Source organism: Erithacus rubecula (genome assembly GCF_903797595.1).
Source record: "Erithacus rubecula genome assembly, chromosome: 3".
Taxonomy (NCBI): Eukaryota; Metazoa; Chordata; class Aves; order Passeriformes; family Muscicapidae; genus Erithacus; species Erithacus rubecula.
In genome coordinates this window covers 104,322,478-104,348,556 of record NC_136689.1, presented here as the reverse complement: position 1 = coordinate 104,348,556, position 26,079 = coordinate 104,322,478, and the positions used below count along the sequence as shown (strand labels likewise).

Genomic DNA, 26,079 nt, shown 5'->3' with positions numbered 1-26,079 from the left:
TTTAACATTCAAGTCTCGTAAAAGAAAGGAGCTCGTTATGACTCAGTTCCGTTAATTAGACGTAAATTACTGTCTTCAGTGCCTTTAACACAAGGGAAGGTAAGGGGGAGTTCTGCAGGACCAGAGGATGCAGAAATTGTAATTAGATGAGGGCTTGGGCTGGGAAAGGGTGGATGAGCACAAGCTCCCATTGAGCTCGGGGGGCTCACGCTGAACACTGTGTGCAAGGACTGAAGTCAGAATAATCACTTTTTAGCCTCCACCCAGATTTGCTGTGTTTCATTCCAAGATGACTGGTGTGGCTGTCTCTGAATGATGTGATGAACAGATGTGGTTCATCTAGTAAAGGTTTTATCTTCTGCGGAAAGCTTTAAGCAATCTCCGTTTTAAAAAGGCGATTAGCCTTTAATTCTTAAAAGTTCAAAGGGACATCCAAAGTATTCCCCGACTTCTCATGCTCCTGGGCATAGCCATGGGTTTCTCATTGTATTTATCATCTCTCTATCATGGACAGGCTAAAAATATTATGCCTACTGCATATTGTCTAGCATATCCTGTCCTGAAAATTTTGGGTTTGAAGCAGAATTGTAAAAGCATTAAGGAGATAAATGAATTTACATGTGTCTCTGTTCAAGAAGGGGTAATTATTTGTTTAAAAGCTAACAATTGTTATATTAGATTTGGTGGGGTTTTTTCCATTGCTTGCAAAATTACCCATTTGTAAAATGTATGACTTAAAAGATGCTTTCATCCACTAAAAAGGATTTCTAAAAAGCATTTTGCAGTTGGTTGATTCAGATTCAGAGATGAAAGGATTGTTTTCCATAGTGTAAACATGGAAATGTTTATTGCCCACCTTGATAGTAAATAGCAAAGCTGAAGTCTTTCCTCTCCACTAAGATTTTGTCCACTGGTAGCATTAAACAAGCATCTGACTCAGCAGTAGTTGTAGTATTTTTTCCCCCTCTCTTGGGGAGTTGAATTCAGAAGTAACATATTAACATCTACAATGAAGTAGTCGGTTTTAAGAGGTTGATGGAAATAGATGTACTTATAGCATAATTTAATTTCTCTTTGAATGTTAGTTTCTAATGAGGAAAAGTTAGCTGTAGGGACTTAATGACAGGGCAGGCTCATCGCTGTAAGATTACGCTGTAAGATTAACAGAGTGAATATTTTTTTTGTTCCTGCATTGTTATCTGTCCAGCTGTTCCATGAATACCTTTTAGAGCCGAGCAGTAAATCTTCTAGTAACTTTTATGCTGTTTCCATAAGAACAGTTTTCTTTTCTTGTGATAATAATGTTGGTAAGTAACTAGGCTGGTTATATATAGTGAAGCTGGGATTTGTGGTCTTGCCTCCCGATGATGAGGCTTTCTTTGTTCAGCAGAAAGCCACTGAAGTATTAATAAAGGCAAAAAACAGCAGGTTGCTCAGCACCAGTCAGAAGCCAACACAGCCAGGAGCAAGGGGTGGGCAAGGAGAGGACACAGATGGACTTGCAAGTAAATACCAAAATGTAATTTCAGGCTTTTCTTGTAAAGAAAATAATACAGAGTTTAAAACCTATAATGGAATGGTCAATTTTGGCAACTGACGCCTTGTATATTACAGACTACATTAAAGGAGTTTACAAGTTGGAATGTCACAGTTTGAAATGCAAGAAACACAGATGTTACATTTCTGCAAAGGCTGTTGGTAAAACAAAACTATGATCTGCTCCACTCCCAATAATCCTTTATGAGTTTAGTTTGAATTGGTACTCATTTCCTAACCCTTGAACTACCTTTGAAGTAACAAGCTAAAAAAGATAGAAACTGATTCACCAACTTAATATTCCAGAGGCAAATCTGACCCTCAGGCCCATACTTATCTGCAGGCGTATTTGCTCCTGTGAGTGCTCAGAGTGACTCTTGCAGCTATGCTGTTGTAGGCTTCTAAAACCTAAACTTGTGAGGTGTCCTAGAAAAGGAAACAAAGTGTTTTCTTTGAACATAGTGAATTGTTTTGTTCTTATCAAACTGTTTGGTTTGTGAATCCTCTTTCAGCCTTTACAGTTACTTCAGCAAGTTGATAGGGAGAAACATTGTGTTCTTCACTATGCAATCTTACTCATTAACTGTGGTCACTGTAAATCATTGTCAGAGTGACAATCTGTTAGTGACAGGATGGAAGATACCATGTTCGCCCATGCATCTGGAAGGGCATAATTGTTACCACTGAAGGTCATTTCAGAACGCAGTAGGAATGCCAGATATTTATTTTAGATGGTTTTTACATGACTCGTTTTAAATACATCATATATCCAGATTGTGAGAATGCTGTCTACAATAAGAAATACTTCATTTTTCTCATAACAATACTGCCAGATGAAAATAGCCTTATAGATGTTATTGATGTGATTTTTCTTTTAGGCAGGATAGAATTCTATGCTGATTCTTTCTGCTCAGTCAGTTTACCATGTAGACCATTTAGTGAAATGCTTAATAAATAAACTCTTAGGAGCTGTATAAATAATTAGAGAACCAAATCCTGTAGCAGATCTAGTAGTCTTACTGGAACAACCTATGTCCTTCATGTCCTACCTTCTGCATCATCTGATTCTAATCTGATATAGTGAAGTACAAAAAGCACAAGCCTAGTTAAGTCTGTAGTTACCAGATTTCTCTCTGCTAGCCTGGTACTCCTGTGTCCTGGTACATGTTTTTCTCTTTCCTGTTAGTCAGAAAAAAAATGACTTCTGAAGAGGTTGAATCAAAGGAATTAAAAGCATTAATAGAATAAATGAATTTGATAAAGAAATCTTGTATGTAAAATATTTTTTTCCCTAGTCTCAAAGCAAAAATATCAGGGACACTTATTTCATACATAATTTGGATGGACCTCCTTCCAAGCAACAGATCTTCTGCAGTTAGATATTCTTCAAGAGTATGTGATCTCTTCTGCCAGCTTGTCTGAAGGGCTCAGCTTCCCGCTGCTAATTTTGCTCCCTTGGGTCTATGTTCTTGCCTTACCTCAAATCTCAGAAATTTTAAAAGAGAATAAATCTTCCTTCTGTAAAGAAAGAAATATCTTTATTTAAGACTGGCTTTTATAAGACTTGGAGTGCAAGATGATGTATTTTTGTTAGCTAGTACTGAGCAGCTGGTACTTTTTGGCCTCAAGTTGTGCCAGAGGAGGTTTTGATTGGAGAGTAGGAAAAAAAAATCTTCACTGAAACTGTTGTCAAGCGTTGGAACAGGTTGCCCAGGGTAGTGGTTGAGTCACCATCCCTGGAGGTGTTTAAAAGACATGTAGATGTGGCACCTAGGGACATGGCTTAGGGGTGCTCTTGACAGTGTCATGTTAATGGTTGGACTCAATAATCTTAAAGGTCTTTTCTAAACTAAATAATTATGTGATTTTAAACCTGGATGAGTCCTGATTGGAGAGTGCTTTGTTATAGTTGCGTGAATTTATGAGATTTTTGGCTGCTTGGACATTTTGAGAGAAACTGTGTGTTTTCACTAGAAAAAAAACCCAACAAAACACTAATAACCCTTAATGGCATCTCTTTCCCATTGATTTCCTTTTGTAATCACAAGTCCCTTTTTTTCTGTTAAGCATACGAACTGGAAACTTCACACACCATCTTCTCACTGATCTTTGTTCCCTGTGCTTTAGTCTTGGTAGCTTCCCTGCCACTACAGCACAGTGAGGTTGTTCCAGAGAGAAGCAGAGCACATGAAGTGCAGTCAGTGCTCCAGGGGGAGTTGTGTGCAGTGCTTAGTGACACAATGTCCAGTACTTAAATTTCAGACTTAGGTTTGAGAGGTGTATCTTTCAGAGGTTGTGGGAAGTAGAGGAGAAGGTAAAGCATCTTCTATCTGAGCATCTTCCAGTTTGGACATGGGTTTGTTGGGTGAACAGCAGGAGCTGCTGGCACAGTTTGCTGACTGCTGAGAGCCAGTCAGGGAGCACAGTCAAATAGCAAAGCTGCATCCCTGTGTGTGTGATGAAACTAAATGCATCACAGGCTAAAGACAAGAGGAACCTGATATTTTTATCTGATTCATTATTCTAAGAATTGTGTTGTAATCTCTTCTTTTGACTTAGTTCCTGTCTGCTTCCAGCTGGCTCATCTTCTCATATTAGGCCTTACACCCTTGTTTTTCAATCTTCCACTATTATTTCCATTGCTGTTTCATACTTAGCTCATCACAGCTTTCTTCAATGGCCTATTAAAGCTGCCCTCTGGATTCTTCCTGCTCTGTTGGGCACTGCTCAACAATTTGTGGCAAGCTTTTTGTTTGTGCCCGCCAACTGCAGCGCACGCTGGAGCAGGCGTTGCTCCTTGTTAAGTGGCCGTGCTAATTGCGACCCACTCTGGGTGTATCATCAAGGCTATTTCACATCCAGGGCAGGAGCCTTTGCCAGCCAGCTGGTGCCCATTCAAGGTCAGGTCTGGTGTCTGAGTCCCCAAGGGGCAAGTACACAGATATCTATCTATAGCTCAGTGGAAGGATTATATCAGATCAGAGACTTTTGAAGGACTGGTCACCCTCAGATGCTAATTCTCATCTAGGCTTATTTACGTGTAGGCAGTCATAACTTCAGAACTGTAAACAAATATTTCTGTAATTTTTCCCTCTGGATATATTTATGTATAAACCACTTCTGATCTGTTCTGACTCTCTCTCTCTCCTTTTCAGAAACACTGCTTAAAAACAGACTCTTGTTTTAGTCCAGTTAATTTTATTTAGAACAAATCTGTTTCAATGTAACATTTTAATTTTTTATCAAAAAAACCAACAAACCCAAACACCAAATAGCCACAAGTGCAACCTAAAAAAGCATTCTTCCTCTTTGTAAGTGTCTGGATGTTCTTTGACTTTGTGGAAATACTTGTATAAGTGGATTGAACATTTTTAAAAAATAGGCAGTGTAGGTGGTGGTGGAGTAACTGATATCATTTATCATCAGCAATGAGTATGTTTGTTGGGTAGATGACACCAAAATACTTTTATCATTTGAATATGCCCTGCAAAAACTCATTGAAGGCATTTTCACAAGTCTCTCTTTGTTCAGTGCAAGGTCTCCAGAAGTATCAGGAGAAGTGATGTAAGCTGGGAAAGGAGCCCACTCCAAATCTACATCTAGAACCACTTGATCTTTGATCTTAGTTTGCTGGTGGTTTGCACGTATCCCAGGGCAAATCTTTTAACTTTGTATGTGTGCCTTTCTTTGGCTCCAAAATAAGAATACTTGCCCAGCTGAGAATAACATTGGAAAGATTTTAAAACAAAAAAGGCTTTGTCTGCCCCAAGTAATGTGTCATTTTCAAAAACTACACGAGTTGCCTAATGAAAGATACTTCTTAATCTAAAACTTACCATTCATTGTTAATCCTCTAGTCTGTGTTGTCTGGGCTCTGGCTTCTCCAGTGAAGAGGGAGTTATTTTTAGATGGCAGGTTTCCCAGTCTGTCTTAACCCTTTAGCAAAGCAATTTGTGTTTCAGTTGAGTACAGAAAGTGTCTAGATGATGAGACACATTTGAACTTGCTACAGTAGGTTGCAAGGAATTCCACCATCTTCAGCTAGTTGTTCCTGTCTTTGAAATGTTTATATTTATTTGATAAATTGAGTAGAAAATGGGGTAAAAACATGCCAGATAATTTCTGGAAGTCTGCTTCTTAGGATCCCCTGAAGACAGAAGCCATTATATAAATACTACATCAGCAGCATCCCCATGTCAGGGACTTAAATACACAGTTAACTTAGGGCAGAGATAAATAGCACTCGGTGTCCTAAGGCATTGTTGTGAATCCATATATATTTAATAATATGTGTGTACAGGGCATCCATGTATATATGAACAATGTGAATGTCCTAAGATACAGGACAACCTGTTAGTTTACATTCTGAATACATTCTGCATTTTACTGTATCCCCTAACACTATCAGTCTTGTTAAGGGAAAGCTGAAATTCTGAAAATGCACCAACTGATGGTCCTTTTCCAATACATGTGAGGTTCTCTTATGTATCTAGTTTGTGTCATTGGATAAAGACCAAAGAAAACATTTTTAATGGAACAAATTAATACAAAAAGATTAAATTCTCTATCTTTTATTCTTCTGTTCTCAAAATTGAATATTCTTCTGTTCTCAAAATGGAAATTGAACTTTTAATATAAATTACCGACACAGTCTTTGGAAAATCAAAGTTTTTATGCAGTGTTATTAGCAAATTTTGACTCTTTATCTAAGAATTTCTATGGGAGGAATGTGACCGCTTTCTAAGAAGTGTAGCAATAACCTATATAGTTTGAAGTCTTAGATGCTGAAATAATTCCTAGCCATCAGAAACTTGAATGACTTTCCTATGAGAGCAGAAGTGGTTCTGAGTCTCTTGAATAACTTCACAGGCAACCAAATCTCTCCGTGAAGTGTATTTAGTTGTGATTTCAGCTGAAAAGGAACTTGTCAGACTTTGTGTTATGAATATTGCATTTAGAGGGAGGGAGAAACATTTAATTGTTAATGTATAGTTTATTTGACATCACTGAGTTTAAGCAGTGATTTACCCCCAACTCCATGAGTCATACACACCTATAATTTGGAATCACACTGGAAGACTGTTGATTATAGAACTAGAATTCCTGTTGCTTCTGCTTAGCAATCTGTTATGCACACAGTCAGCATCAGTAATGTTTATTGTATGCCAGGATTCCCATTTTGTTTCTCTCCTCCCCATACATATTTGCTATATGCTGGAGCTTTGCATCTCTGTTCTTTCCTGTATGGTAAGATGTCTGTGAGTATCAGTGGGAGTAGAACAGAGCTGGCAGTATATAATTCTAGTGAATTTCTGTCTGCTTTGGTGGCACAATCCCACAGCAGGAATACAGGCTTGTTTAGCATTTATTTTTGCATCTGCATGATAGAAAAGGGATTTAGCTGAAGAAAATGGGGTAGGGATATAATGCACAGATTTAAAAAGTGAGGGGAAAATGAGCTAGAGGAAGTAATGTTCAAGTGTAGTATTAGGAGCCTGCTCTGATAGGTTTGAAGTGATTTTGCTCCTTGTGAAGCAGATGACTAGATAAAGCAATCAAGCATAGATACTTTCTTAACTAGTGTTTCCTACCAATTGTTTTTATCCTGACAGTTTCCACCGTAGGAATACCATGGATGTAAATACCAGCTAGAGCTATAAAGGTGATCTTAGCAGCAGGAGTATAAAATCTCAGTTTTCCAGCTTATGTATGAATACTGAGATGTAGATATGAACAGTCCAGGACTGCATCTTCACAAGGATTTATACATTTATCCAGTGCAAAGCATGTGAGTAGTCTGAGAGTATTTGTAATAATACAAATTATTTTAGTGGTTCAGGCTGTTTTTTTCAGTCAGGCAAATCCTACAATTGACCTCATGGGGACTTGTATTAAGTAAGGCTGCTGAATATGCTTTTTGATTGTGTAGCATAATATTTTGTATGTTTATATTACAAATGTCATTCTTCCATGATCATGGTTCGTTCCTGTAAATCTGACTTTATCTGTTACAATGAAGGTTTGGCTTTGGAAAATTGGAAACAGACTTGTGGTTATAATTGTATCCATAAACCATGCAGCCTTTAGTGCTCAAGTCTAAATAAAGAACAGAATTCTCATAAAACAGAGTAATGGAAGGAAGTAGCTTCTGCTGTGAAAAAATAAGAAAACCTGTTCTACTTAATAATAAAAGTTTCAGTATGTTAGTTTACAGGTATTTATTGTGGGCATTGATCTTGTGAAAACTTAGTCTGTTGGCTGATTATTGCAAATACAGAAAGCATACAGAGATTTATTGTGAAACGTGAACAGGTTCACAGAGTTTCACTCTCCTTTATGACAAAAGGAAGGAGGAAAATATTCCAGGTTCTGGTTTCTGCAGCTGTGTTCCTTCTTGTTGCTTTTAGGTTTTGTTGTATCAGGACATGATAGGCGGGTCAGTGGTAACTCTGAAATTTGGCAGTCTTTGTACATAACCTACATAATGCCCTTTAAAAAGTTCTGGTAAACTGAGAGGAATGTACTTTAAAGAACAAACCTCTAATTTAGTCTATCCCAGATTTGTTATGGTGAAACAATTTTAATAGACATGCAGTATGGCATGTTCACAGTGGTATAATTCATCTATCAGTAAAAGCATATTATCTTTTCAATTCCACTTGCCTGTAAATAAATGTGGTAGATTTTAATTGCAGTTTCCCTGAAAAGTAGAATTAGAACTTCTAATTTTTGATTCCTTTTTTGGTCTGAGGGTCAAGAGGAGACTTTTTTGTGTGGTTTTGAGGTTTTTGAATTGGATCTAGGGAAAAAATTCTTCTAGCTAGAAATTTTCCTTACCATAAACATACATTATGATTGTTGCCTAAATGTTTTACTAAATGGATTCATTGTGTACAAACATCTTGTGCCCCAGTTCAGAGCAGCATTTAAGAGCCTCCTCTAACAGAATAAGGTAGGCTGCAGATAGGCATCCAACCTGAAAAGTGATTTTGATGCAAAAGCATACACAAGTGCCTTCTTTGTTCATCTTCTGGTTGTTCTTCCTGCCTGTTAGAATGTGCCTCTAGTGTGATGTCACAAGTTCATTAATCTCATTCAAGATTTCGTTTATTTTAAAAATAGAAGTAGATGGAGAAAGGATTTTGTATATTGTGTTCTGCTTCTCTCATCATCGTGAAAATCACATGGTTCTGTTTTCTGAGCCTAGTGTTTACTGTTGACATTAATGTCTGAAATGGTGATAGCACAGCTTGACTGTTTATTTCCTATAAATTTCACGGCAGAAGTCATGACTCCATGAGTGCAAAATTCACCTGTATCCATATTGGAGGACTTCTCTGTGGCAGGCATGGTTTTAATTTTGCTAACTGAGTGAAATAGATTATTTTTTTTCCTCACGTATCATGCTGAATTGTACTGTTACAAATGGTCCAGGTACATAAAGTAGCTGCACCAAGGAATAGGCTCTCCAGATCAGAGGTATTCTGTCTTGATGATATTTGTCCTGGTCTGGATATGCCTCAGCTATGTGATGCCTGAAATGAGATTCAAAAATCCATATTGTGGTATTTATAAATAGTTTGATTTTCAGTGGTCTCCAAAAACCGCAGCTGCTGTCAGCAATTCAGTTAATTCAATACACTGTTTTGCATTTAGTGACAAAGCAAATGAGCCAGAATTAACAGAGTTGGTTGTTTTAGCACTACTTCATTACGTAGGCACCTCTGATGTGGAAATACACCAGTAGCAATTGCTCCCATCAGGCTGAGTGTCTTTTGCATCATTTGACCCAGGTTTTCTGCTGTTGTCAGTCAGATGTATGAGAGGATAGCAATTATCTACTACAGATACACAGTTTTACATAAAGACATTGAGACATCTTCTAAGACAGTGTTGGTGCTGATTATTTCACTATCCCTTTGTCAGGTACCTATTACATACCTGTTTTATAGCTCTTCAGAAGAGACTGGAAAGGCAAGGAGTTATCACCTATCTGTGTAGCCTCACTATTTCCCTCCTCTTCAATCTCCCGTACGGACAAAAGAAAGGAGCAACATGAAAGAAGAGGAGGTTATGATGTGAGAAATGGCCATTTTTTCCTTCTTCACCCACCCTACTGTCAGAACTAAATGTTGATATGTCATGCACAATTTTCAGTGTACTCACAGAATTTGAAAGTGGGCATATAAAACTCAGCAGCCTGTGAAATCAGGAAATTTATAAACTTTCATGCAAGCAGGTGACCTGTAGCAGGGTGAGATCGTCTATCTTTTTTGGTGAGAAATAGTTACAGCCCCTGAAGTCTATTTGCAGGTAAGAAGTTAGTATCATGCTTGTCCTGCAGGAAGTTAAAACGTGAAAACAGGGAGGCAGACCCCTTGCACCAAATATTGCATTATTTAAATGTTCACACTGTCCAGCTAGACCTCAGTGTTACAGTGCTTAATTCAAGGGCTGATAGATGCATGTGACTGTGTACCTAAAGCCAGTATGTACTATTATTGTCATGGCATCCCCTGATGTAGGTCTAAATTGCATTATCAGTAAAAAGTATTACAAATTGAAAGGATTCTTGTAGATGTTGCACATACTACAGTGCAATATACTGACCAAGTGCTGTCTTATTACAGAGCTAGAATCTGACAGTCTAGTATGGGAGTTACATTTCAGTGTTACACAACTTGCTCAATAATTGGAATAAGAAGCATTCACTGCTCGTGGTCTCTAAAGAATAAACTTCTGACAAAATTCGTTCCCATGCTTACCTCAGTTACACTGAGATAGAACTTGGAGTTTTCACAGTTACAGCCTAAATGTCACTAGCCATTTCTCCCCTAGTTACCTCAAGGTACTTTGCTGGATTTCTGCTTCAAAGTTTTGAAGGAGCCTAGCAGAAGAGCACTTGAATAATTGGAGAGAGCCCCCAGAGCAGCTCCAGGGCCCTTGCACAAACCAGGGGAGACTGCTTGCTTTAATTCTTTTAAAGATGCGTAGGTGGAAGGGTTTTTAATGCTTGTGCAGGGCTAAACCTTCAAAGTGAGCAAAAGTGAGTCTCATTTGCTCGAGTTTCCATGTGGAAGGCTCCTGTTCCCTGGGATAAAGGGTGCTCTGGGGCTGCTGAAACTCCTAAGCAAGTGCAGATTTCTACCTCAATGAGCCAGTCCTGCTGCCAGCATTCCCTGCATACCCATCCCAGGGAGGCCCTCCTCCGTAAACTCCACATGAAAGAGAGCAGACTAAAAGCCTTAGAAAGTGCATCCAGCTTTTTGTTTCCTTTGTCATCAATACAGTGTATTCTGGTGTCTCCAAGACAACCATGTCTAAAAGGCTGGCTGCATCTTTCACTGCTGCTCTATAGCGAGCTTGCCGAGATTGGCTGAGAGGGCCAACTTCTAGCCAGTTTTTATCCATGTGTTTTCTGGACAGTGCCTAAGTTACTTTATGTACTTGCTTCGGTTTCAGTTCTATTGCAAGAATTAAGCTTTGCTTTATCAGATACGGGTTTTAAAGATGCTGTTTTGGGGTTGTCCCAGCTCATCTTTCTTTGAATAATGGCAGTGAGCAGCTAGGATGTCCCAGTAAGGCGTGTGACAATGCTGGCTTTCTTTGCATTGCGGGTCCATTCTGCATCTGATAATAGACGCCTTCCTGCTGCTGAATAGAGATGTACTGAATCTTGCGTTCTGCCTGCTCCTTTGTTCCCATGTTTGCCGCCTTCTCGAATGATTACCGGTTTCAGATTTAAGTTGAGAGAGTCAGAATACCTGTTTTTAGGATTTCTGTATAGCTGTCTTGTGAGTTTGCAGATTTGCAAACCCGCAAACTTGTGGGCAGGAGGTGAGTGCTCGTTCGTGGTGTGTGTTCTCTGAGCAATGTCATCACAATCCTTTCCCAGTGTTCAGCTGCCCCAGATCTGTGGCCTCTGTGTCCCTTTCTGTGTAATGTACTTCTCTGCCACTTGCTTAGAGAAAACTGGTTAATGAAATACAGTTCCATGAGGTCAGGGGCTTTGGGAATACCATTGTTCTGTTCCCTTACAGTTGTCTAGGAGAAGCAGAATCCAAGGCATGTTTCTTCCGGCTGAAGTGAAGAGTAGTTAAAAGATAATGTAATTATTTGTGGTTTACAGCTGCCACAGTCAAGAACACCACCCCTTCCCTGCCATGGGCTTTGTCAAGGTAGTTAGCATGGTAAAGCATATGCTTAACTCTAAAAGTTAAGCAACTGTTGCTATCACTTTCCAGAATGTCTGAGAACCACGTGCTTAGACAAAAGAACAAGAAATAAAATTGTCTCATAGAAAATTCCAGCCTGAGTAGTGTCAGTTCTGTTTTCTTAGCAGCCTCAGTGTACTGTAAAAATATATAGATAATGTACTGTAAAAATACAGAGATAAACATTTAGATAGATAAGATTTATATATGTCTGGAAATCTTTAAACGGATGCATCATCTCTAATAGTGTTTGTTGTAGGCTATTATTTTATTTGTATGTCAGAATCCAGTATCTTAGAGATAAAATTGATTTCTGCAAGCATTATATTCGTGTACTTGAAAAGGATAAGCACAGAATTGCCTGTAGACAGTAAGAAGGGACTGTGTGAATAGGACAGTATTGGTGGAGGTGTAGTCTGCAAGAAGTGCCTATGACCAGGGCCATATCTAACTTGGCCAAAGCATTCCCCCTTGCAGCTGGTGACACCAGTCCTGTGTTCTCTTAGCACGGTGTTTAGAAACATTTCCTTTGGTTTTTTACTGGCTCTCAGCAGAGCAGTCAAATTGAGAGGCACAAGGATATGGTGTAAAGGAGGAAGAGACTGGGACACTCTTCATGTTTGGCAGCCTTGATTCTCACATAACATACACAACCTCCTCCTGCCCTTTTTCTGTTTGTCATCAGAAATTTTAGGAAAAGCCACTAGAGCAAATCCTCCATGGGGTGGTAAGATTCCATACATCAGGAACTGAGTTGGAGCTCCTTTTCATTTCTTTAGGATGCAGTCTTGAAGTTTTCCTGCACACCAAACCTCCCTAAATCAATACCAGTGTGTAGTACAGAGAGTTTTCTGGTATCTGCTTGTTTCCCTTTAGCACTATGAAAACACAGTGACTACTCTGGAAAAGCTGGTCTTTAGTTGTTGAGAGTTGATTTATTTATTAAGTATCAATTTGAGATGCATGTTCAGGGAAGATTTTTTGTTCAACTTTCAAATGAAATCACAAGTGAAGACTCATGCATTTTTCTGTAGCAGTCAGTTTATTTTTTCCTTTCTTGCTTCATTTAAAACAAGAATAAATAATACCAAGATTACTTTAGTGCTTTCAATCTTTGAGGTGGTTTTCTTGTTCTTGTTGTTTTGGTTTGTGTGGGGTTTTTTTTTGTTTTGTTGTGTTTTTTTTTAAAACAGCATGAAATTGCATTTCCAGTAGACACCATCCAAGAGTCTTAACTGAGCAGTGGAATAAATAATGCCTAGAAATTGGAGAGGGTGGGAGGACACATGACTTTTAAAATATTTTTGTGGAGATTTAAATTTTATAAAGACTTGCAAGAACTTAAGGTTCCTATGATTGGTCTTACTATATTAACAGGCTGTGGCTGGTTGTTTCGGGCTTTTCAGGTCTTGCTTAAATTCACATTCATTAATAATGTGGCTGCCATCCTTTAGTTGTTCAGTTGCACCATAAATAATTTGTTTCATGCATGTGTAATGTTTTCAGTAAATTGACTGATGTGGGTGGGCATTGAGTTATGTAATTATGAAGAACTTGAAACTATAATTAGTTTTAATCTAGTGTGCTATAGAAAAAAAACCTGTAAGTCAACTCACTTTTCTCTGAGTTACTGTTCTAAGTTGCATTTAATAATCACAATTCATAATCTGTTAAATTTTTAATCATTTCAGTGTTTCATGTTTAATGTTTTCATTTCAAAGGTGGATTGTTTCTCTGTAAAAGGATCAGTATTAGCTGAAGTCCCCTTCTTCTATTAATGTAATAATTTACAAAGGACTTCAGTTTTAGGAGTTTTGACAAAAATTGCCCCTTTTCCTAGATAAAGCTTGGGGGGAGAGATAACTGATTATTTCAAGCTAATATGAAATTATTCCCCATTGTCACCAGCTGTGTTACTATTTCTTATTTTATATATGCTAGTGCTACAGCATAAAATACACAATGGCCCACAAATAAAGTTAACAAATCCATACTTCTATTTTTCTCATCAGTTATACCTGCTAGTGGGCTCTGTCACTTAACTTCTCCCTAGCTGTAAATAAAGTTATTTTTCAGCCATATAATACTTCCTTCAACTTTCCATGAAAGTCTTTAGTCTGAGAGAGATTTTTCTCATGAGGAATCTGTGGCATTGTGGTTTGCTCTGAAGGCGAGGGCAGATTCTTGCTCCATTTGTAAACCTTTGCAAAAACAGCTTGCTAAGTGGTTTTGGAGGAATTTGTTTGCCTGCTTTCTGTTTGCTTTTGAAGTGGCATGCTTAGCACTCTTGCTGGACATGTTATGTAGAATAATTGGGGAGGGAAGAAGGAGGGAAAATGTGTGCCACATGTAGCATAGAATTTGGCAGACTTGATAAAGAAACAGACCTAAGACTAAGAATTTCCCTGGACACCCTTCAAGTAAAAACATTTTTGTAGCTTTCAGTGCCCAAGGCAAGCTGGGAAGAATTGCCGCCCCTCCTAGTCAGAAGCCACTTTGCACAGTAAACAAAATAGTCACTAAACAATTTGCTGCCCTTAATGTGTTGGTGACCTGTGTGCCCCCCCGTGCCGCCTGCATGGCACATCTGTGCCTGCAGCATCACTCAGAGCTCAGGTGCAGCGTTTGGGTGGTGCTCAGGGATGACTTTGAGCTCTGTGTTTGTGGGTCAGAGCACAAATCCCTCACCTGAGCACAGGCTGAGATGGCTTCCCTCGCCTGGAAGGACAGAGGTTTGTAGCAGTTTCAGGAGGAGCAGAAGCTGCTTGTGTGTAGGCTCAGCTGTGCTTTCCCTGTGCAGTGTAAAACCACCCAGCTGTGCTGTGGCACCAGTGCCAGTGGATCCTCCTCACCTCTTACCTCTCCACCTCCATCTGCAGGGAAACTCCTCCTGTTTGGCCAGGGCTGGTGTTCCTTGGGGTTACCCAGTAAAGCAGCATTCACAGAGGCAAAGACAGGCTCATTCCCTGCCTCCTTTACTGGACAGTTGTATTTATATTAGATCACGTTTTATACTAGCTGCATTTGAAGCTCTTAAAAAGTGTGGGTGTTGTTTTTATTTGAATTTATCATCTGTGGTAAGAAAAGGAAATAGTCAAGCCATTTACTATATGTGCATTATGTTTATGAGCAGATGAGAAATGCAGACTTGGCTATTAGTCCAGTAAATATAGTAAAGTACTATGTCAGGAAGCCTAAATGCACCTTTTAAAAACTGGGCGAATTTAATTTTGGGAAACAGTAATAATTAACAATACAGCATTAAGCAGTATCAAATCTGTGTTTAATTCTGATGAGCCAGTTCTCTAATTCAAAGTTTCATATGTTTGTTGACCAGGCCCTCTAAATATGATGAAAAATGATAAATATGATGAAGAAAATAAAGGACAAAGCCACATTTTTACTTTAATACAGGAAATCTCAAATCTCAGCCTTCTGCAGCTGATGACCAAAATGAAGAAAAGTATTGCACATTAGCAAATATTTTAAAAAAAGTGCTACATGACTGAGAAGACATTCTTAGGAAAAGATCCTTCCATTCCATTCTCATCTAGGGAAATTAGATAGCTTTTTTGACCTTAAACATTTATTTTTTCCTTCAGACGAATGAGAATCACAAGCTCACTTGTGCTTTTGACCTAATGAGACTATGAAGAAAGAATGCCTCTCTTTGACAAGAGAGGAAACATTGACACAAATCATACTCATTTATTTTTTTCTAATTAAAAGATTATGGTACATAGTTTAAGTGGTGACAGATTTTCAGGACAGTGTTTTGAGAGTAGTGTTGTGTTCCCTCATTCATTTTTTAAATACTTCAGTATGACTTCCCATTTTTCTTTACAGACTTTTGTGCTGATTTCTGAGTCCTTTGTGGAAGTCTTCTGAACTTCAGTCTTGCCTGGTTTTTAGAATTAATTTAAGAATAGTTTCTGATTTTTTTTTTTTGTAAATATAGCATAAATTGTGTTTGCTCTTCATCCATTATTGGATAATAGCATCTCTAGTTGTGATGGGGAGAATGAACTTGACAGAATAGTGGAAAGAAGTGATTTTCCAGTGTTGTCCCCTGAAATACTGTGAGTTGTTTTCTCAGGTGAGGGAGATGTTTTTGCTTAAGACATTGCTGTTTGTCTTGGCTCTGCCACTGTGCATCAAGATTTTGGGAAGACCACCAGGTCTGCTACCTGTAGAGACTTTTCTTATTCTGTCTCCATCTTTCCCATTTGGGAGAATGGTAGAACAAACACCTAGGTGCCAATAGTACTGCCCTGAAAAACATGGACACATTTTATAACAAACATCTCTCTAAAAAATCATATGTAATTGAAAAATATGAAGGCAGAGAATGGGGTTATGTGAGAAGGTAGGCTAAAAAAAGACATGGTGGAGTCAACATGTATTAAGGATATTAATTAATACCAGAACAAGTTAACATTGCAGTACTTGGCAAAAGTGCAGAAATATGTTGGATCTGGAGGTAAACTACTGTAAAAACAGAGTTATGTAGCATAGAGAGACATGAGTCAGTTGAATGTGATTTTAAGACAGATTGAATGCAGTAACTGATTTTTATCGTGAGGGTTTGTTGAGAGTAGCACAGATAAATCACAGTGCAGTGATTAAAATTTCACATGTCTCAAGTTTCTCTTGTTACCTTGGTCCTCAAAGAAAAATTTGAATTGTATACTGGAGACATCCAGCAGTAAAGGAGTTAAGGAAAAACCACGTATATTGGTTAGATCATTTGTTTTGAGAATTTGTAAGTTATGACTATAATGTACAAAAATGCCAACAGATGTACATTCAGAGTGACATCTCTGCATTCATCAAACAAAAAAATCCACATTGTAGTGAACTTTATAAATTTTTAGCTTCTAATAAGGAACAGCAGCCATGTCATCTGCTTGTGAGCCAAAATTCTTAATTTCCCCCAAATGCCTTTATCCATACCTGGGGTACCGTATGTATTTCATTTGTGGCATCATCTCTATGTTCCTTGATATTATTTTTTAATTTATGACACTCCTAAGCATGAATCTGTTAAGATCTTCACATGAATGTTATTATTTTGTGACATCATAGTATGTTGCTTTTGTAACATCTATAGGTTATGTACACAGTACCATGAGGATTATTGAAAAACAGACCGGATCTCAAAATGAAGTTCAATTTTCAATGGCTCTTTGCTTTCCCTTGGCAGCATATCAAAGCAAAGTAATAACATTTCAGTGCCAGTATTTTAAAATGTAGCTCAGATGTTTATTGTAAGGTCAGATCTGTTCCGTTTCACTTGCTGCTTCTTCCTGCTTTTAGTTTGCAGAAATCCCTTTCTCATGGGAAGGTGAGCTTTAGATACCACAATCTTGAGAGGCAAATCAAAATAACACATCACTCATTTGCTCTAGGCATTGCCTAACTTAATAATAAGAGTTGTTCTGGACTCCAAGTGCTCAGCTGAGATGGGCAGATCAAATTGATCATATTGCTTGCTAACCTGTGTGATTACTTCATCAAAGGGCTAGAACCAGCCATGTAGACTCCCTCCACTGGCAGGAAGGTCTGCAGTACAGGGACTGTGAGCAGCCTGTCCAAACAAAGTGAAAACGTGATTTCACATGTTCTGGATAGTGCCTTGTGTTCCTTGGGAGCCTCCTCCAGAGGGTAGATGAATTCCTCACCTTTACTATGAAATGGGCTAGGGTGATGTGAATATGAATCTGTGTTCCACTTAAAATGTGCACTTTTTAATGGAAAGTACAAAGTAATGGAGAATACCTGCACTAAAATTATTTGAAGTTAATAGAAGAATTTAGCTTTGGGGGCTGTTTCTTTTTATTTTCAGGTGCTCATGTGCAAGAGGACAGTTTGTTTTGTAGTTTTTTGTGTTGGATTAGTTTGTGTTTTTTCAGGTGAGTTTTTGTTTTGGTGGGTTTTTTCCTTGCTAACTTTGGTGTAGTTTTGTTTGTTGGTTGTTTTTTTTAAACTTTGTAAAACACAGCTCTAACCCCTAGTGAAATTGGTCCTAAATATCACTGCAGAGACTCCAGTCCTTGCCTACAGATGCAGACTGGCCACTGAATGCAGATGGCTCTCAGTTCCCTCAGGCAGAGGGGAGAGGAGAGAGTAGTTTTTTATCTGCTACTGACGAACATCAGGCTCGAACCATCTGATGACAAGTTGCTATTTCATGCTCTGCAGTTTTGTTTCAGCAGAAATTCAGTGTGCTGTTTCACTGAGTGACTTTGTGTTCTCCCTGTTGGTGACACTACTGCATTTATGGACCAAAAGCATATTCATGTGCTTACAAAGGCATCTGGAATATAGTATTAGAGAAGAACCATGCATCATGCACCAAGAAAGGAAAGAATTTTACCATGAGTAACTTTAACAGTCTTTCATATAGATCATGAATCTGCTTATATTAGCCATCAAAGCACAGCATTTCAGTGCTCTTTGCACAGGATGTACATGGTAATGCTTATAGTAAGGAAAAATATCTCTGGATCAGCAGTCATTACTGTAGAGAACATTGGATAGTATTTTCTGAAGTATATAGCAAGTGTAGCATGGCTTTTTTTTATTGCCTTTGCAAACTGGCATTGTTTTTGGGAAGAGGAAGTGAAAAGAGATGTTTTTTCTCATGACTGAATGCCACAGGTGTCTTTTTGAGGAATTCAAACATTTGAGGAAAATTGGGAGGAATACAGATGGCAGTTGAAATAGCCATTGAAATGTTAAAATGTTTATTACAATGGAGCTTTTGCATTCAGATTCCTTTTGGAAATGAATATTTAGTATTCTGGTAAGCAAAGCAAGGAGTGCTTTCTATTGGAATAGCACAGTACTTGTCTTTCTAAAGTAAGATTTCATTCCATTTTTGTGATGGATTGATTCTACAAGTTACTGAGTGTTTCCATTGTTCAGGTATTTGTATTATGTTTGATTCATGTACATGTTAGAAATTACCCAATTTTCATCTTGTACCTAGGACTTCTATCAGAGATCAGTGCTGTTACACCAATTGCTCTCAAAATAATCCCCAGACACTTGGGATGCAGTCTGGGCATTTGGAGGGTGTTGCTGTGTGATCTTTACTAAGAAACTTAGAATCTTGTGACTAATAATTGAAAAATCAAGACTGAGTGCAATAGCTCAGTGCTTCTCAGCAAAATAGTCTTGACTCAGACAGTAATAGGTTAATTGCCACATCCAGAAATGAATCCTAATGATTCCCTCTAGGAGCCATTATCACATGTGGGGTTTTCATTGAGATATTTATAACTGTAATCTTTGGTCTCAAAGCTCATGTAACCGTTCAATCCAGCAAAGGGGTTCAGAAAGGTAATACCCTGCTCTCATCCTTAGGCTTTGCTAAAAGTAGAATTTTCAGTTCTAGTTCAATCAGTCAAGCCCCTGCTATTTTCAGGCATTATTCCAATCTAACACAATTTGAATGTCAAGTGTCTTGTGTTTTGTGCTCCCAAGGCCCAAAGGAAAGTCTAGACAGAAAAAAAAAATAGAAAAGGAAAAAAAAAAAAGGAAAAAAAAAAGCTGCATTTATCATAGGAAGAGTATCTTCGAATATGTCAGAAGATCCGTTCTTTTTCTTCTCTGTTCTTCTGTGACTAGACTGAATCACGATTGTAAAACAAGAGTCTGTTCAGCCAGGTCTGTCTCTTCTCTTTCCACCTGGAATAAATTGCATAAATTTGCACAAGCCTGAAGTATGTCTTAATTTTGCAGTACTGAAAGTTCCCTCCTGAATGAAGTCTGTCTGTATTTCTCTCATTTGTCTGCAAATTGTATCCAAGGATTTATTTTCTTTTTCTCCTTCCTATATTAATCTCAGTACCATGTTGTGTTGCTGTCATGCTTGTCTGCATTTTGCCGAGAAAATGTTTTTTTAATCAGTATTTTTTCCTGGTGTAACACCTCTTTTATTTCTGTCAATTCTGTTACTGTCAATTCGAAGTTGAGGGGATTATCTGAGCCTTGTAATTTTGTAATCCTTAGACAAGACATTCAAAGAACTGCAAAAGATCTTGAATTTAGACTTACACTGTGTCCCATGTAGACAAGTAACCTCATGTTGGTCATTTTAATGAGTTTGCACTGTATGGTGCAGTCAAACGTGAAGGAATAGTGCTGCTTCTGCTTGCAGCCAGTGTTTGTCTAATTTACCTAGAGGCAGGTAGGCCTTACATGAAACAAAAAAATAATTTGAAAAGACCCAAGTCTCAGGTCCTGACTCTGCAGCATAGACACAAAAAGTCTAAGTTTCTCCTCCTCTTTTGTTTTTCCTTTTGTGCTGCTGATACCGTGTGACCTTGCAAGGATGGGTGGTTTTCATCTTACTGCGAGTATGGTTTTAGGTAATCAACCAAGAAGATAAAAATAATTAATAACCATTTGTGAGCATTCACTAAGTGCCAGTCACTAGAAGGTACTCCAGCACTGGATTTTTTTTCTGTTCATTGTACTTACTTTAGCTCGTGAGGGAAAGTACATAATGTATGTACTAATTACTCTTCGCTCCCTTGTGTGCACTGGTGACAACATTAAGGTTTCCCTATGATGTTGCAGTGTTTTAGGTGAGCTTCCATAGTCAGCAGTCAAGTAATTTCCTATATATTTCCAAGTAAATCTAATGGTAATACTAGTGGTTCTTCATTTATTTTTAAGGCATATTCAAACATATATTGGATCGAGGGGGAATGTGAGATGCATTTGAAGAGATGCTATAACAAGACACTATGAACAACCCAAAATAATAATCATAAAATATGTGAAATCAGGCATTTTCCTGATATTTCTCTTGATATTACCTCCTCTTTAATGATAATCAGTTAATTAGCACATCACCTTAGCTACTTTAATGTTGAAAGCAACACACAGAGGGAGTGAATACCCACTTAGGGGTTACTTTCACTCTCTCATAACAGAATAGACATACAACTTCTTGAGTCCTCTGCTTTGTTATGGGCAGCACTACTGTGGCCTGGCTGTGAAATACTAGCCTGCACCAGTCACCAAGAGCTTTTTCTGGATTTTAAGGTCAGATATCTCTGTTTAAGAATAATAATGATGAAAACCTGAGGTCTGACTAGATAGATACAATTAAGCTGCCATGCCAGCTAGTTTTCTGCCCGAGGGCTACTGGACATGATCCAGTGATACTATAATCCATGGGATTTATGATTTTTATTGCTATCTAACCACATCAGTGTAAATACTGCTGGGCTGTCTCTGCTGTCTCTTCCACCCCCTTTGGCAATTGGCAGGTTTCTTGCCCTTGTTTAATACAAAGGCAGTGTGTTGAAGGAGGGTGTTTTTTCCCCATTATCCGTCTGCTAAGGAAATGAGCATCCCTGTGTTACAGGGTGGTTCTGCTTTGAGATCAGCTTTGCCTGCTGTTTGCTGTGGGGGTGCTGGTGCAGTTGTGTCCATGTCCATCTCCTTTGACTGGAAGGTTCTCCAGGTTCCCCCCCAGAGGATAACAGCCTTTGCCTTTCAGCAGAGAAGTGCACAGAACTGCCACAGTAACTAGAGTATGAGTAAGGACCTTTCAAAAGTCATAATTGCAGCTTTGGAAAATTAGGCTGTAGCATGTCCAGAGGAGTGACATGTGGGAGAGTGACAAAAGCCACCAGTGTTGGGCAGATGAGACAGAGGAAGGAAGGAAGCAGAGGAAAATCTGTGTTGGTGTTTGTGGAGGGTCATTGCATTCAAATGTGTGCTGGTTTGTGAACCTGAAAGGAAAGTTTAGGGAGAGTTGTTCCCTTTCCCCTTGAAGCATCCATAGCCTCATGGGAGCGACTGCAAATTTTGATCTCAAGAAACAGGTGGTATCCTGGGGTAAGCAGCAGAATACAAAACATTGTGTTCCCACATCTGCTTCAAGACTGGGGTTTTTTTTATTTTTAATGGGAGGCAGGATTTTGAAGGGTGTGCTGCCATTTTGTCAGTGCTAGGAATTTTTGTTTGATGCAATGCATTGCAAATACAACACTCAGTTCTGCCTGAGCAGTCCTGTAATTTAGTGAGAAAAATCCCTAATTTTATTTTAATGTATTTCTTTTCATGGTAAGAAGCGTTGCATTGCCTGAAAGTGATATATGCTTCTCTCCTATGTTCTGTTGTTGTTCCTAAACCCCTTTTAGTGTAGGGGCTTAAGCTACTGTTAAAAGCTGCTGACCATTTGAATTTATAAAATGGATCATCAGCTCATTTGAAAGTATGCACCCATTTGATATTTCAGCAAGTTCTAGCTTTTTATGGAAACTCCAGGAGCCTGGATATGCGGTTTATTGGTTAATTTGTTTATTTTTGTAAAGACCTCTGGTAATCTTTCTGTCTAGGTGTGCTCCAAGCCTAAGCTGTAGCCTGAAATTAGCAATGCTTTGACACCTTAGCACCTGTCAGGAGCACAGCTGAAAGAGGGGACAGGAAAAATGGGAACATCAAGGAATAAAGTAAGTTTAAAGAAACTAGAAAACAGAACACCTGGAAAGGCAGGGAGAAGGAACAATAAAGAAGAAAGAGAAGAGCTAAGAAAAAAAACTTGAAATCTGAAACCTAAAAGGACTTCAGGCCAAGAACAGTTAGCATAGAGAACATACAAAAGCATCTATTCTCTGTTCTCTCTTTCCTTATTGCTAATGAGGGAAAACAAAAAAAAAAAAAAAAAAGAGGTAACTTTTTTGGCGTTTTCTAAAGATAGAATAAAAGGCAAAGCAGCTTATCCAGGTTTTTTAGTAGATATTTAAGTCGTTACTGTAGCACAAAAACTGCCCTTTAATTGCTGCACTGTAATTGTAGGTATTTGTTTCTTATGCTGCTTAAGGTCACATAAAAATGAATAGAGGTAAAAATAGGTCTGTGTTAAGTGCCTCAATTTTGAGACTGTTTTCTGCTAGCTATCTGTAGAGACAGTACTTTCCCTTTAGTCTCCTGGTTTGACTGTTCAGTAGATACATTTTTTAATTACCAAATTGGATTTTAGCAGGTGTAGTCAGTTGATGCATTATGGGTATAAGAGATTAGTGTTTAATCCTTCTTTTTATTACTGTGTAGAATGGTATACTTGGGAAAGTATTAAAGGTGCATTGCATACTCCAGAGTACAGAAATGACATTTATTACTGAGTTTTCTTTCAGCTAGCATCATTTAGAAAAAAAGCTGGTGTGGAACTCTGCAGGGGCCCATAGGCTTATCTATAGTGAAACTGCCTTAAACAATACTGAGTGGAGGAAAATGGAAAGAAACCTTTTTGTGTTTTAAAACAAAAGCAGTCGTCAAAATGCAAGTACTTTCCCTCTTGAAGATGATTATTCTCCTTTTCTACATTTTACTTTCTCTAAAATAAAGACAAAAGGGTGTGAAAGCACAGATCTTTGTGCCAGTGAGTGGTAGAGGCAAGGACTGAAAAGGGTCAGTGAATCAGATATAATTTGGACTCTGTTTGAGATACCAGTCCTGTGTTTTGCTGATGGCTGGTATTCCCGTACTGAAAAGCTGCAGAGGCATTTCTATGGAATAGAAAGAACATTATCCCCATTTTCATTCTGGCATGCCTGTTACGACTTTGTTCTGTAAACAAAGAGGATTATGGGAACTGGAAACTAGATGGCATTTTATTAAAGAACTGTGTGAGTCTTTCCCTGTGAATGCAAGAATTAGGCAGTCTGGTGATAGCTACCTGTGAAAGAAAATACTTCAAAAATAGACCTTAATATTTGAATTATTAGGGTTGGTAACGAGGAGTTCTCATGAATGTAGGAAGGAGCTTTAATATTTCCCAGTTGTACCTTGTAACTGAATACTTTAAAAAAACCACTTTCACAGTAATTGTACAAATTAAGAATGAAAGAGTATGTTGCAGAAATAGGGAGAGGGAGATTTATGTCCAGTGTTCTTCTGTCATGTAGACTGACAGATTGCTTTTAAAAGTATATTATTTTAGGAAACGTACATATTTATCTATCTAGAACTAACAGTTTCAGGAGTGGGGAAGCAGAGAGAATTGCATTGAATCATAGTTGTGGTAACCAGTACAAATTATTTTTACCAGCATAGCGTAAAACTTTTATAAAAATTTAGGGTTTTTGTGCAGTAGACAACTTGCCATCTTAATTCTTGAGAGCAAAGTCATGTATTAGTACTAGGTTTTACCTAACTCCTGCTGCAGATCACTCCAACTGCTTTCAATTAATGAAAGAAGTGTACAGTATGTATTAAATCTAATTCTTGCAGATCACTTTTCCTTTTAATTATTGTTTTTCTGACTGAATAGACAATTGAGCAAACAGTTCAGAGTGGACAAGTGGGAAGTTAAGCTGCTATGAGTCAGATCATGAAACACCTAAGGTTGGTAAATAGCTTGAATACATCCTCAGTTTTACCTCAGTTGAAACATTCTAATGTGACACTTCTTCGCTGCTAGAGAGCTTCATAGCCAGGCTTGCCCATGGAACCAGGTTGTAAAGATGTTGAGGACAAGTGTAAATAGGATTTAGAAGCAAATGGCCATATTTGGCCCTTGGTAAGTGGCAAAACTCCAGTTGGGCTTGCATGACCTGCTGAAGCAGCCCTCTATTCCAAGTGGGCTGGGGTGGCAGAACACAGTGCTCAACACAAGGCACAGGTTTTCAAAAGCAATTATTGAATTAGCAGGCTTTGGTAAGTAGCTTTCTTTTGACAGCCAGCTTTCTGTTCAAGTGTCACAGCTTGGTTACTCCAGCAAGGCTGAAAATAAGTAGCACTTTGAGATTTTTGGATGGTCTGGCATATGGGATAAACTACAGGTCATAAATACAAAAGAGAAGAAAAAGGAATTGGAAAAAAGACTAGAAGAACCTTTTAGAAACAACACTGGTGTATGGAAATGTCTCTAAAGGATATAATAGCAAATGGAATTACAATACAGGTAGGGAAATGCCATTGCCTAAAGTAACCTGAAATATTATATTTCATATTTATTTTGACTCAGTAATTTCCATAGCTAATTTTCTCAGTTTACAAATGCAAACATTTTTCTGGCTGATGTAGACAACCCATCAGAAAATCAAATATTAAATAATATTTAATAATGTCTCAAGCTGATTTCAGGAAGTTCTGACCAAAATTAAAATCAGACCGAATTTAAGGGTAGTGATAGCAAAGGCAAGTTAGAATGTACTTCAGTTCTTTGTGATTATAATGGTTCACCAGGATGTCAAAAGTCCAGTTCTTTTGAAGGTCATCTATAATTATAGTAAAGGATGTCTCATGGGCATTACACATGCCACTCCAACAAGGCATGAACTGAAATATGAGCATGTGCACTGTGTCAGTAGGACTAACAGATCATCTTACAGCAGTAACCAGTATGAATAAATTACTAATTTATAAAGTAGGAAAAGGGGGGTGGGAGGGCATTGTATGGGGTTTCTTGTGTAGTTTTTTCCTGTTTCTCTCTCTGAGAAGTAGACTTGTTAAATACAGTGTTCTTGGAGAGTGTTCAGATATTAAGTATGCAGGTGGCTAGACAGTTCAAGCAAAATGTTTCCATGCAGTTTCTGGATCTATCAAAGGTAAAAATGGTATCTAGTAGGTAGTTCTAGGTAAGATACTTTCTTGTTCTATTTATTTTGTCTGCTGCAAAACGATCCCAAGTGGATTAAATAACTATAGGTTTTCTGTTTTATGATGCACACTCTTAACTGTGTGGCTACAGTACATGTGTTGTTAGCACTTGGCATTTGTTGCAATTTTTCATGGTGTCTATTAAGTGAGCCTTTGCCTTGAGGTTGATGCTTAGGCATTAAGAAGAGCATTCAAGAGGAGTAGTGTTCCAGCAAATTTACAGAAGGAAGCACACTAGTTTGCTTTTATGCATGTGGATTTTATCTAGTTGTGAATTGAGTATTTTCTCAGTGCAGAAAATCCAGATGGCAGACTCAGTCTCACGATCAAAACATGAAAATTCTGTATTAATATTCTGTATTGCACATGAATACAATATGTTCATGAAACACAATGGGCTGTATTTTTAACATCAGTTTTTTTGCTCAGCCCTTATTTGTATCGAGTTATTCTGATACTATTTGCCTAGCACCAAAAGAGTAGAAGCATGTTATCAGAGTGCAAACCAACATGAGTAGCTTGAGTTTTTTATAGATACTATGAATCATTCATCTCATTAGACCTGAGTATGAGTGGTGGTGATCTCTAGTGCACTTTAAATGAATTTGCATGTCTAGTTCTTAACGTTTTGTGCACTACACATGTATGCATACGTTGTAATTACTTCCATGCGAGAGTGTTAAACTGAAAGTTCCTTTAATAC

The 26,079-nt window shown here is 38.1% G+C and overlaps 1 protein-coding gene across 2 annotated transcripts in view; it reads left to right on the top strand.

The window, feature by feature from the left end:
- Nucleotides 1-26,079, top strand: part of CDH2 (cadherin 2) — a 112,780-nt gene that overhangs the window by 45,806 nt on the left and 40,895 nt on the right. The window contains exon 1 of one of the 2 annotated variants that reach the window (XM_079302105.1): nucleotides 25,337-25,354. The exons of the other annotated variant lie outside the window; for it this stretch is intronic. The gene's annotated coding sequence lies outside the window, so the exon portion shown is untranslated. Of the gene's footprint in view, nucleotides 1-25,336; nucleotides 25,355-26,079 lie in introns of those variants that run through there. 2 annotated transcript variants of the gene reach the window in all.